At 42.0% G+C, this 13945-nt stretch overlaps 1 protein-coding gene across 3 annotated transcripts in view; it reads right to left on the bottom strand.

The window, feature by feature from the left end:
* Positions 1-13945, bottom strand: part of MARCHF8 (membrane associated ring-CH-type finger 8) — an 84686-nt gene that overhangs the window by 70235 nt on the left and 506 nt on the right. The gene's annotated exons all lie outside the window — the stretch shown is intronic.

The raw sequence follows: 13945 nt of genomic DNA, 5'->3' as shown, positions 1-13945 counted from the left end.
TGTTAAGGAAACCTTCCAGTCTGACCATTCACGTGACTCTGGCAGTTGCACTCCCAGCACCAGAGACTTTCACTGCTGAGACTGAAGCCCCTTCAAAGCAGAGGCTCCTGTGAGCCCATGAGACCCCTGCTTGACTCCCTGCACACCTCACTCACACAGTTCTGACCAGGTTTCCTTACTGGTTTGTCCCCAGGTTTCCCAAGGCAGCGTCTCAGATGTCTTGTTCCACAAAACCATTTATTCACAATGCAGTAACACAGTAGCCTGAGCTGGTGCCTCCAAGGAGTACCCACAAAAAAGGACCCCCTGGGCTTTTATCCCACCACAATCAACCTGCAGACAAATCTCACTCTTTGTCCTGAGTCCCCTGCTCATGCTGTGTGTCCCAGTGTCCATCCACCCACCTCACTGGCACTATTCATCTTCATGCCCTTTGATGTCCAAGAGGTTGGCAATTCATGGCCTCTTGTCTTGGGCTCCCACCCAGAGCTCAATCTGCATGTTGTGAACTGAACTACCTGCACCGGATGTATCCCTCAACAATGAGAAGGGACAGCAACAACAACAGGAAAGCTCAGTATAACAGAAGTAGGTGAAAACCACTTGGAATTCCCACTTTAATCATCCATCCTATCAAGACCTCAGCTTCCCAAGTGACAGCAAGAACGTGAGATGAACCAAATGGTCTGTAACTTGCTGGACTGTTAGAGTGTCAAGTGCCATTGGAAGAATGCAGATGCAAGTCCTTCCTCACCTGCCCCCTACTGCAGCCCTCTGCCCATTACATGTTCCAAAATAAAGGCTAAACTACTCTTTGCCAAAGATTCACAGCTGAAATGGGGCAAGTAAGCACAAATCATGATTTCCTGTCTGTGGTTTGGTACCTACCAGAGTCTATAAACATGCTGTCTGAACAGCACATTCTCTCAGGTCATTTATACTTCAGAAAGTCTACCATATTCCCTTGCTACACCAGGTATGCTGGACAACTTCAACAGAAGCTCTGGTGCTGTAGTGGCACTGGCTGCAGATGTACACAGGCCTTACCAAAAGAAATGCATCCCAAGGATTCATGTAGGTGTGTACAAATGCTTTGTATTACTCAGAAGGGGTAAAAATACACCAGTCACATAGGTCAGTTGCTTTCCTGTTTAAAGTACAATAGGTATTAAAATAATATGTCTTTATATGCATGAAAGATATGCCCTGGAACCTGGGGCAAAGGGAAGATGATAGTCACTAACAGAAGGGAATTGGAAAGAACCAACCTGTGAGTTGTTCTGGTCTGCCCCCAGGTTTCTCAATTTCTCTTCAACTGCCCTAGCCCACAGTAGTGACAGTGAGCAGCATCACCTATGTCAGTGCTCTGACAATCCGTAGCAGGGTGGATGGGTTAAAAATAAAGCAACAGATCACTGATGTCCACATAATGCAGACACTGAAGTACCATCCACTGCTGTGACAATCCTGCCATGGGATAAGTCAATCTCTAGACTGCAGGGCACCTTCCAGATGCAGGCTGAAAATTCTGCTCCAAGACTTTGTGGATCGCTGCCATACAATCTGGTCTTCTGAAACTTCCCCTCTACGCAGCACAAAGCCTGACCAACCCAGGTCAGGCTGAAGAAATTTGTTGCTAGATGGAGTAACATCTTCATCAGCTGGCTTACTTGCTCATAATAAGACAAACAATCTATTAATGCAGATTTGGAATCTTTTTCTGCTGGAGGTCTTGATATGAAATCTCAAAGCTCCATTTAAAAAATTCCTTTGGTTTTGTGTTTTTGTCATTGTTCTGAAGGTAACAAAAGCCCTCATCCAGTACATTCCTGTGTGCATCTTAACTTTTCCTAGCAACTTTGACATTTCAGATGGATATAGCTTATGTCTACTTTCTGTACACTACATTTTCCATATTTGCAAATATTTCAATCCTATCAGCTTGTGTTGGCTCCAGTTTGAAGCTTTTATTTATTTCATTTTGAGCTTGTCCAGACTCTTCCCCTACTAATGTCTGTTACGTAATGCTCTTCTAGAGATGACAGATGTGCATTTTCAAAAAGAGGATCCTGCATCTGTGTTTCAGTTTAGTTTACTGTAGCTTAATCAGTACTTTGTTAACAGCAGTATTTAAGAGATGTTATCAAGCCTCATGCACTTCACATGCGTTTGTTAACTTGACAAACAAATCTAATCAACACAGCTTAAGGGAGAGGAACTAACGCTTCCTTTCCTGCAGTACCTTTCACATCTCACTTCTAATGTTGTACTAACCCTAAGAAGAACCCTTGTATTCAGACCAGGCAGATATAATTCTGGATTATTGCTATTTACAGCTCTGAGTCTGCCCATGCATCTTGCACTGTTTACCAGCTTAGCTGTAACTTCTCCCTTTATTATCTCAGTTCCTCCTTTCCTCCACCAGCTACTGTCCCCCAACTAATCAGCTTCAAAACTTTAAGTTCGAATAAAGTTTTAAATCATGTAATTGAGTAGTTGAAATCAAAAGAAAGACTTAGAAAGGGGACAAGAGTTTCTTCTGCAAGTTCCCTATCTTTCCTTTGAACGTTTCTCAATATACAGGAATATACAGGTGTAGACTACATATAACCCACAGAGAAACAGAGGTATCTGCCAGCTCTGGCTAACTCCTCTCCAAATAAGAATACAGTTATTTTTATGAATATAATACAAGTAGACAAGCAAGCAGTTAAACTACAGTCTCAGTAAATAACGGTCCCAAAACTCTTAGCAACCCCTTCCCATTATTCAATGGAAGCTGAGCAGCATCTGGACCCCTGAAAAACAAGTTCCTTAAAAACTGTTCCTTTCAAATTAAATCAGCTGATCAATGCAATTATGAACTAGCTTGGTTAGCTTTCAGGAAAACAAATGTCACTTCCCTCTGTTACAATAACACAATAGTACAGTCACTACAGTCCCCTGAGAAACAAAGAAATTACTTTTGTCTGCTCCTGTTACTAATAGCAATTTACCTGCATCAGAAACATCACTGATCATTCCTGATGTCCTGTGGAAAAAACAAAGCACCAGGTGTTCCACACACACCTGGGGCAGTAAGTTCCTGCTACAGCTGCAAAACTTCTTTAGCATCAGCGGTCTGCTGGTTCACAGACATTTTTAAGAAACTCCCTTTGTATATTTTTTTATGAAGCAGACCATAATAACATCAGTAACAATACCTGGGACAGTCTCAAACTACAATAAGCAAAAAGAAAAAGAACTAAAGCAAGAGTTTGATTCTCTACATTGGAAAGTACTAATGATGGAGGCTGGGAGAAGTAACAGCCAGGGCTCCTGTTTTCTCAGCCAGCAAATTCCTCTACCTGCTCCACTGAATTCCCAAATCTATTTGCATAAGGGGGTGCCATTCATTCTCTTGCCTCAATCACCATTTCTCCTCACCCCTTCACATTAAAGACATCTTGCTTCTGACCAGAGCGAGTCTAGCACATGAATCCCACTCACAGCAAGCTGTGAGCCTTTACATTACTGCAAGGACTGTGAGGACATTACATCACAGCCTGTTTGAGGCTTGCCTTATCACTTTTAGCCATGATCCTATCAACTCCCAGCACGAGCAGAGACCGGCTTCCTGAGAAACAAATGCCCCTCTCCAGAAGAGGCATTCTTCCCTTCAGTTTGGTACTGAAGCCACCCTGCAGATCAAAAATTAGGATGTCTTCATCACACAACTTAAAATTTTTCTAAAAGATATGGATGAAGACTTGCTTTGTTACAATACTCATTGTCAAAGAAGAACATGCCACAGTATTACACTCATTCCTACAGTTTCTGAGAAGAGCAGTCCTTCTCTCTTCACTGCACGTCCAAAAGTAATGCACAGCAGTAACCTACATGGATTCCAATGTGAACACAGGTTTGGGACTGGCCCACCAAGACTGCTGCAGCTGGTTGACTGCAACTGCAGACCATGCTGCAATCAGCACAGAAGGGTCCACAGAACAGCTACTGAATACAAAACCACTTCCCTCACCCCTACTCATGCGCAAACACCAAAATCCACAAAACTATGACATGCCTCAGAAAGACAGCAAGTGATATCAGGGACAAGGAAACACCCCAGACCTCCAGAATAATTGCAAATCTATGGGGAAAAAGCCCACATGATCACTGGGATTTGGCACAGCGCTCCATGTGACAATTGATATTTTTAAAAAGAAAATGTATTGAAGATTATAATCCAATGGAAGAAGAGACATACTAATACATATATTACTTGCAGGTAAATTACTTGCAGACAATTACTTGCAGGTAAATTTCTAGTCTAGAACACAAGTCCACATGATACAATGTAACACCTATAGATAATTTATGATCCTTTCCCTTTCTTTATTATAATCTTTTTGGTGTTCATAAAACTCTAAATCAGTTCTGCAATCCAAGGAAAAATTGCTCTGTATTTTTATCTTCAAAATTATTAAAGACTATTTTAAAAATGCATACACTTACATTGAAGAAAACAAAAGCCTGGGTTTCTCAACCAGTATAAATATTTACAATGCAAGACAGTGATGAAACAGAACAATCTCACCACTGTTCAGTGAAAACATTGCTCACATTCTATATTGTACAGAGATAACAGCAAGGCATTTTTAGGAAAATTCTGTGCTACATCACTTATTTTCCATTACATCAGAGATGAACAGTTGTAAAAGTCATTTACAAACAACAAGCACCAAATCAACATTCTTCACTATTGTTTAACTGCTACCAGGCAAAACACTCATCTTAAGGCAGAGTAAAAAGAATATGCTATTGATTATATGATTCTGTGTTCTGAAGAAATGTGAAATCATTCCTTCTTTGTCTTTGGGTGAGTAAGAAATTTCCAAAGCCATGCACATAAGAATGTATTTCTTTTGAATGATTTATGAGTTAAACGTCAGGTAACTCTTTATTTATAGGTTTAAGTTGCAACATGTTTTTGCTGTGGAAGCTTTAATAAAATCTAGATTTCTGGATCACTATGACAAGCCTTTAAACTCTGAAGAAACACCTATAAACCACATTCTTTAGCACTTGCCCAAAGCAACTGGAGAGCCTAAAACCAGAGTATACAGAAGTTCAAATGCAGAGTAAAAAGAGCAATGTACCAAACATCCTGTACCTGATTCTTCTGCTAACTTGCATGTCACAGATGAGTTTGATTTCAACCATAAATTCTCACATTTTAAAGTAACTTGATTTCTGATGCCAAACTCACTACCAGAAGTCATTTGCAATCCCCCAGATTTAAAAATTCTAAATACGTGTTAAACACAGGGAAATACCATGAGTCATTAAAGTATAACAGACTTCAGTGAGAACTTTTTATTGGGGAAAATACTCAGGCATAGTATGCTTCCATAAAGGCTTTATATTTCTATCTTTATCAATTCTGATACCTTCTCTGTACATTTGCTACATCCAAGAATGCCCCGTGCAAAAGGCAATGTGGGAAGGACCAGTACTGGGACCTGTTCCTCCAGGCAGAACAATGTGCTGGGGGAGTACAGTCCACATCTCACTGACATTGTTGCCCATCTTTATTTCAAGTATCACCAACACAGAGGTGTGATCACTGGCTGGTTCAAGAAGGCAAATCATTGGAGTCCTTTGGTTTAGCCAGTTCTGTGCAATGGAAAGATAACAGTACTTCCATTTCCCACTTCCAGCCACACAGATAGCTTTTGTGGGGTGATATTGTTCCTTACCATGTCAATGTACAGTACCTGGCACAACCAACAGTACAGACTGAAGCACTACAGTAAGACAAGCAATAACAGTACTACACATCTGAGTCACTCTCTCAGTTTCACACCTGCATTGTCACCAAAAATTGCCAGATCTTGATTTGAGAAAGTTGCTCGGCAGACAAACATGGTATTTCTCATAGACTTCAACATGGAAACTATGCCTATAGTTTAAGAACCTCTGTGTCATAGCATTATCATTAAAAAGTAAGGCTGTATAAAGCCCACAGACAAAGTCCAGGTCTGTGAACTGAACTAAATCCCTTCCAGTGCCAGAACAAGACAGCCTCTTCCAGCTGCAACCTTATCATGGGATTTGCTGGGTGGTTAAAAAGTCTGCATGTGTCTATCATATTTTAAGTGTCCCTGGTGTAGTTTAAAGGCCAGGCAACTGTTTCCAGATGGCTGACAAACAGTCACAGCCCAGCTCCCTGAGCCAGAGCTGACACGGACACACGCTGGCAGCAGCGCAGCACCGCTTCCCTTCACGCGCATGTTATTGCACAGCAGCCTGCTGGCGTGTGTGTGCTGCTTCTGACCAACCTTCCCCCAAAACACTGCTCTGTGCCACCCAAAAAGAAGGGACTGGCATTACTGAAACCCACAGACAAGGCATTCCTTACCACAGTCTATAAAGAGCCATTCATCCCCACTGTACCTAAAATAGCCACTGGATGCAATCATGAGATGAATACGTGACTGTGAATTCTTTTAAATCACTGCCTTCTTGCACACACAAGGAAACAGTGTCCAGCAGTTGCATCCTCACTCGTTGTCCCTGTTCTCAATTCAGCAATCAAGTGTTGACCCTTTGTGTCCCACCCAGTATTAGTCCCTTCATTTCTAAAAACATTTAGAAGTTTAGAGATTTTATGAGAAATTTAAAGAAACAGCACAAAACTCCACCAATCCATTCCTATGCACTCGCAGGACCTGTACAGAATCCTATTAAAGCAAACCCATCACAGCTTTCTATCACCAGAATTACAGCAGTAAAGCCCAGCTATCACCCACTAGCTGCTCATTGCCAGCCAAACACAGCCAGCTGCAGAAAGCTACTGAAACAGAGTGAAGTACCCTGGTACAGGAAAATGGTGCTTACTAATGAGAAACACTTAGAACTGCACAGGTCTGTTTCTTGCTGCTGGAGAAGAGGCTGACTCGCAGTGCCCTTCTGACCTACTCTTAAATGACTACCAGTTTTTACTCCAGCATGTGTTTCAAAGCAATCTCCAAGTGTCTACTAAGGGAGAGGGGAGGCCCAAGCCAGCAGACAGCAAAATTCTGTGGGACGAAAGGTGGTTTTAAAGGAACCTGGTGATAACTGGAGCAATACAATGGAATGGATACTGGGATGCTGTTGCATATCTACAAGGCAGTAAAAGAAGCTGCTATATGAAGTTCTCCAAAAAAGGAAATAAAATTCAGGAGCATGGCCACATCACTCATGTCAATTGACATGTCACATTCTTCAATCCAATCACATTTAGAAGTGGCTTTTCTGTCTTTTCCCCAAGCACATGGTCTTTGTTTTAAATTAGTTTAAACGGGAGCCGGTGAGATGAGCCAAGTGTGCTAAACAAGGCCAGTGCAACTCTGGTGCATATGAGCACTAATGTAAAACCTGAAACACTCATGAAGATAAAGCCTGGAAGAAACAGTAGTTTTGATCAGGTATCTGTTGAAACTGAAAGCTAGAAGAAAAAATTTATTTATTTTTCAAGCTAAAATATCATTAGTCCTCATGGAAAATCGACTGCTGGGGAAAGAGGCAATCATCAAACCTGTTGAATTTTACATCAGCAGCACCCTTCACTGCAGAGAGGAAAACCCACACAACTCCACCCTACTCTCCTCCATGTTTTCCAGGACCCATAACAGCTGACTTTCTGGTTTCCTTCTCTAAGTAGCTACAATTACGATAATATTCAGTGACATTTGCTCTCCCAAAGAGCAGATGAAAAACAACTACAGACAAATAATTTGAACATCTGTAGAGTTAGGTTAATGGAGAGATAACTACGTATTTCTCTATTAATAATTTTAAATGGCAAGTCCAAGTTTGTTTTTTCTTTCTCAATTGAAAAAAAGAAAATTTTGGGGGTTTTCTCTCCTGTTCCCAATGCAACAGATGTTACAAAGTCAAGACAAAAATCTCCTCCATTTTCTGCTCACTTAAAACAGTTGGCTTGTTCAATTCTAGATAGTCCTATCATTAGCACAGGCTCCCACACATGGGCTGTACAGCACATCAAGATGTTCACAAAGTATATAAAGCCCAAAGATGTCTTCTGCTATTTCTGAAGCGACAGGAACCCACAAGTGACCAAAACACTGCTGCTTTCCTCTTAGAGGACCCAATCATTCCCTTCAGTCTCTGGGCTCTACAGGCAGCAGCACTGTGCCTGGGAACAGGCACGGTCCCCTCTGCGTCACAAGTGACCTTGTGCCTGGCACGGTGCTTCTCCACGGGCTGCACTCTCTCTGAAAGAGGCATAAAGCCTTGAGCTCGGAGGAAGTCACACTCCCTGTTTCTCAGGGACACATGCTATTCAGTGACTGGCATTACCTGGCAACATTACCAACATTATCTTACAAAGAAATAATCTGGTACAAGCTCACATCCCGTACGTTTCCTGAAGTTATCAGAAGTTTCACATCTCAGCAAGGCCAGCTGATCTCCCACTGCCTCATTACAGACAACAGAAGTCAACTTAAGAAATTAAATCGACAAGTGGCTAAAAAGTACTCAGATCCCAATCTCAGGAGATGTGAAATACCTCAGCTGAAAAGGCTCCCTCTTCCTTGCTGTGCTGCTTCTGCAGCAAAGCAACATAAGTGTCTTAAAATGCTCAACCTAACAGCTTCAAGCAGGAAACAACAATGTAACACACATATAATGTTCTTTCTGTGCTCACGGATTGGGTTTTCTTTGGTAGGTGTGGGGTTTTTTGAAGGAAAAATAAAATCTCTAGAAAGCAGATGCCCACCAAGGAGGGCATCGTCTCTCTTAAAACAGAAAACACTGTTGCAAAAACTGCACCCTACAGCATTTAGCTGGGGCAAAGGCTCAGCATAAATGAAGAGCAAAGTTGCTACCATCAGTGTCAGGACAGCTGGTCTTCCCCCAGAATTACCTCTCCAAACACTAATTCTTTCCAGACTGGCAAAACCACTTCAGTCTCTGATCTTGTCCTATATGCAGGTTATGAATTAGAAGACTTCTCTAATTAGAGATCACCAGTGGAATTAGAAGGTAGATTATTTTTAGCAATTGTCTGATTGAGCTGGAGCTGCACTCAGTTGCAAATTAGTTACTGCTTTTTCTAAGACCACATTTTACACATGAATTTCCAATACAACATTTAGTATCTCTTCAAAAGTCATCATCTACCAGCAAAGACGAAGCAGCTATCATACACCCAAGAAAGTGCTTAACATCTTCAAGTTTCTCACTCACAGCCTAGAAAGAGTGACTAGGCCAGATGAAGAAATCTGGAAAGGCAGAGCCATCTTCACATGCCAGCGGTGAAGGCATTTGCAACCTGGGGTAACCCTCTGCAAGCTGTCAGGCTGGAGTGGCATCTTTTCCAGAAGGGGTCACAGAAGGCCCAGAGACGGTGTAACACGCTGTTTTATCGCTCACCAAGTTAAAGCATGACTTAGCCTGCTAGTGATTTTCTTCTTTTTTTGGCACGTTACAATAAAGGAAGAAACAGAGGGCCACAGAAGAAAGGCTTGGCTCAGAAACTTGCCAGCTGTCCTTGACTCAGAGGGGTTGCTGGACACAGGGAATAAACAGCATCTCAGAAAAGCAGGCCTGTGCTGCAGTATGTCCATGTCACTGGCCTTGGTGGGATGCACCGTGTACAGTCAAGTTGCTTTCCACTCCCATTCCCTGCTGACAAGAATTACTTTCAGACTTGCAACCCAACAGTTTCATCACCTTATTAAATTCCCAATTCCTGGCTCAGATGTCTCTCATATGCATTAGTTAGATTACATCAACCACAAAGACCTGCCCATGAGCCACACAGGATATAGCTCAAAAGCAATCACTCAGAGATTGGATCATCAGCTCTCTGAGTTTCTCTTCCCTCATTCATAGAAACAGCAATGTGAACTGTGTGACAAGGGATAAGTGTATGCTTTGTAGTGTCATGTGGAAAGGGAGATAACAGCAGAACATCAGGATGCAACTGGAAACATGCCTTCCTTGAGCAGAGCATCTACCCTGAAGCAGAACCATCCCTGCAGCCTCCTCCCACAAGGCACACAGACAGTAAAGACAGGCTAAGCCAAACCCATGCAGGTCTTACAGAGCAGAGAGCCTTAATACAGCAGCTAATGAGGACCTGAAAAGGCAGCTGACAAACAGCCAAGCAGCATGATGCCTGCAGGGCATCACAGCCCTACCAAGTCTCTGCAAAACACCTGGAGTTCTGCATAGTGAGAACATGCCAACTAAAAAACTTCCCAGTAGGCAAAGATGGATGAGACAGACTGAACACGTGTCCAAGCTGACAAGTAGAGCTCAAGTAGACAGAAAGCAAACAATCATAACAAATATCTAACAAGACACAATGAAAGATCACAGCCAAGAATAAAATGCATGAGGTATCTAATTCCCTCTCTATATAAGGAACTGATCCTGCATTCTTTGCTTTCAGGCTGCTGGACCACATGATGCTATGCTTGCCAGAGGGTATCACTAACAAAGGAAAGTGAGTGAGAAATTGTATCTTGAATCACACATGTTCAACTGCAACTGAGCTGGGATCCTTGCCTTGTGTTGGAGAAGCTGATACCAACACCACCAGTAAATAAAAGCCTAGGTCTGGGGCAGATACAAGTGCTTCAGGGTCCCCAAAACACCAGACACTCAACACAGGAGATCCTGGGAAGAAAAGCACCACGAAAAGACTGCAAAGCATATGTCAGATTTGCCTTACTGCATTTGGTGTATAAATATACAGAGGAGATGCTTCCACACTTCACTAGCAGCATCTCAAATGCAGCCTTACTGAGCAGCAGTAAAATGCAAGGAGCACCTAGGCAGATTTAGTACGAGGCACAGGGCTCTGGCAGGGCCATCTCCTGCTGCTTTGAGCTGCAGTTCTAATATATCACTTGCACACTGCCTCGCTAGAAACAAAGCCACACATTTCATTTAAGAAAGTAATCAGATGGATTAGGAAAGGTCAAAGAATAATAATTTTGAACTTTTTGCCATTTGGAAATTACAACAGTGTCGCAAGTTCTCCATGATTTGCCTGGAAAAATCACAGCCTATACTTCCAGGATGGCACATAAAAAGATACTTATCTTAAAAGGTCTCAGGAACTGCAGAGCTCTGCAGGTGTACTACAGCAGGACTCCTTTTCATACCCTGCCAAAGCATACAGCAGCACACACAGAACAATACAGAGAGCTTTCAAGCCTTGCAATTTTGCAATGATTGGTGAGAACTTCTGCAACATCAGAAATACTCAACTTAAGCAGTCTCAGTACGAGCTATCCTCCCCTGTCAGGTCTGACCCTAAGATGAAGGGTGCAAAATAGCTGAACATCCCTGTCAAAATAATCACAGAAACAACATACATGCCCCACACAAAGGAACTGCTAGGAGGCAATATATAGTTTTCATGCCCCCAAGAAAGATGATGTTTCAAGGCTTCAATAGGAAAACACTGTATAAGAACACCAATGTGTTTAAAAGGCTGAAATCTGATCTTGTTTTTATTAGCTTCTGCTTTATTATGCCAAGAGCAAAGTTAAAACTCCCCTCCATATTTTAATCAAACCTGCTACTGTTTTTTGCTAATTCCCAAGATCAAGGCAGCCTGACAAGAATCATGTAATTTTACAAGGGTATCTCTCCTCCTTCCACCCCCTTAGTTTTCAGACATTAATTTTGTGAAGAATCTGATGCATCATGCCAGCTCTAATTTGGTAACAATGCTTTGAATTTCTCCTAAGCTTCCAAAAGGCCTTGCAGTGGAAGAAGGCCATTCCACAGCAGAAGGATTAGCACAGTCTGAGATCCTGCATTTGGTATCCTGTGGTTGTAGGTTTCATAGGGGCCACTTATCCATGTGGCCTAGCGTATGTTTAGAAAGTGCCATCTCCATGGGCTTCGACACAGGGCGAGGCTGCAGGTCTCAGCTGTGACACTGCAATTTATATTCCATTCTTTCTGCAACATCTGAAGTTCCAGCAATTATGTGACATTCAGCCAACGGGTTCAGAAGTTACTGGCAGTATGATTGCATAAGGCCACTTCCCCTTAGAGAATAGGTTAAAAAAATTAAACAAAAATCCAACAACCTTACAAATATCACGATACAGATGACAGCTGAATTACAGGGAACTAAGGTGTGCATAAGTGAAGTAACTGAAATGGGAAAACAGGCCAGAAGCAGCAAAAAAGACTCAGATTTCCTGCCTCTCACAAAAAAACCCTTTTTAGCTGCAAGGGAACTTCCTCTTCTTTTTAAAGCTAATCAGATTTTTTTCTTCTCATTGAAACAACACAGCATTTAGTTCAGTATGCATTTATCATGTTTGGTGTAAAAAATCCTTTCCTCTAGAGATCACTTACGATGTCAAAGAGCAGCAAATCTTCAGCCCACCTGTTTTTGTGGATTATATGCGTGCACATACAACAAATATGGACACATTTTATAGAAGCAGTTTCATTGTAAATCAATGGTCACAGATTGCACTAGAGAAAAAACACTGACAACAACTGTCCTTCCTAGTCCTGGCACCTTCAGCTCAGATTTGGCAGGCAAGCTCAAGATGATTACTCTAAAAGCTCTAACAATAATCACAGTTAAAAGGACATTTTGGATGCAGAACCGCAAGGGGAACTCACGTCATTTACTAGAAGGGAATGAAAAATCAAAGCCTACTGACAACTTCAGAAAGAGTCAGACTGCTCCCATGTGTGTTTTCTTCTCTGTCATCACCTACGGTAACCCATCACCTCATGCTCTTCACATTCCTCTGGTATGCCAGACTTCACTACGCTTATGTATGATAAACCAAAAAGCCACTGCCAACTTTCACTTTCTATCTACTGTAGCAGAGCTCATCATGCTGTTAAATGCAAGTCTCTTAAGAGTGGTTTGCTGAAGGAGGCCATGGAAAATATGCAAGGAGACAAAACTACAGTCAGATAGTGCAAGCAGAGTCATTTGCAAGAACTTATTGCTATAATGTGGCCCATGTTATGAAACCGTGGCAGAGCCCTGTATTGCATCACTTCCTGCTCTCTAATCCATCAATCTTCCCATAAATATTTATATGCACATAAAAAAAAATACATAAACAGAAATATGCCACATTTTTCCATTAGCCTCTCTCTTTTGACTGATGCATTCGTAGTTACAAGAGATTATAACAAGGATTGGCATAGTAGTGAATCACCCCCAATAGCACACTGTGCTTTTACAACTAGAAATAGAGGGATCAGAGAAATTAATCCTCTGTCCTGGATGAGACAAGGAGCCACTGACAGAGAAAGCAAATATAAATAGGCAGAGAAGGCTTTGTATTCCTACAGCTCCCATCAGTGTTGAAGGAGTCTCTTCAACAAAGAAATGCTTTAGGAGACCTTTATGGGTGACATTAACCAAAGACATCCCTTTTGTAAACCCTGTAGTAATTTGGAGATGAGGGGTTCCCACCAATAATCCTGTGACATCACCTTCCCTCTTCCAGGAAAGCAAAGGCCAGGTCCACTGCCAAGAGAAGTGCTTACAGTAGAAGATCTGACTGAAAACTTCCTCAATATTTAACTGGTGCTATAGGGGACGTTGTTCAGAGTCAATTTGTTGCTTCCTTCAGCTAACGGTACTCAAATGATCCTCTAGAGGTAAAATTCACCTAAATCCCATGTCCAGAAGCCAGTTTGCAGTTTCAGTCCTAGGAGTCGTGGCAATGTGTGGATCCCCCCACATTGGTGTGGTGTGCCCATGGAATTTATTGTGTAATGAGAAAGCAGAACTTCAAACTCAACTCCAGCAATGAGAACAGAGGCACAACTCCCTTCCTCAAGCTGCACAATGGCACAGAATTATTAGCAGTAAGTAAGTCTGAGTGACAAATTATTCTGGTCATTAGAATCAACAGATCAGACCCAGGGGAAGCCTAGCTAGTTATTC

This window comes from Geospiza fortis, unplaced genomic scaffold, assembly GCF_000277835.1.
Source record: "Geospiza fortis unplaced genomic scaffold, GeoFor_1.0 scaffold130, whole genome shotgun sequence".
Taxonomy (NCBI): domain Eukaryota; kingdom Metazoa; phylum Chordata; class Aves; order Passeriformes; family Thraupidae; genus Geospiza; species Geospiza fortis.
This window is presented reverse-complemented; position numbering and strand designations above follow the sequence as displayed.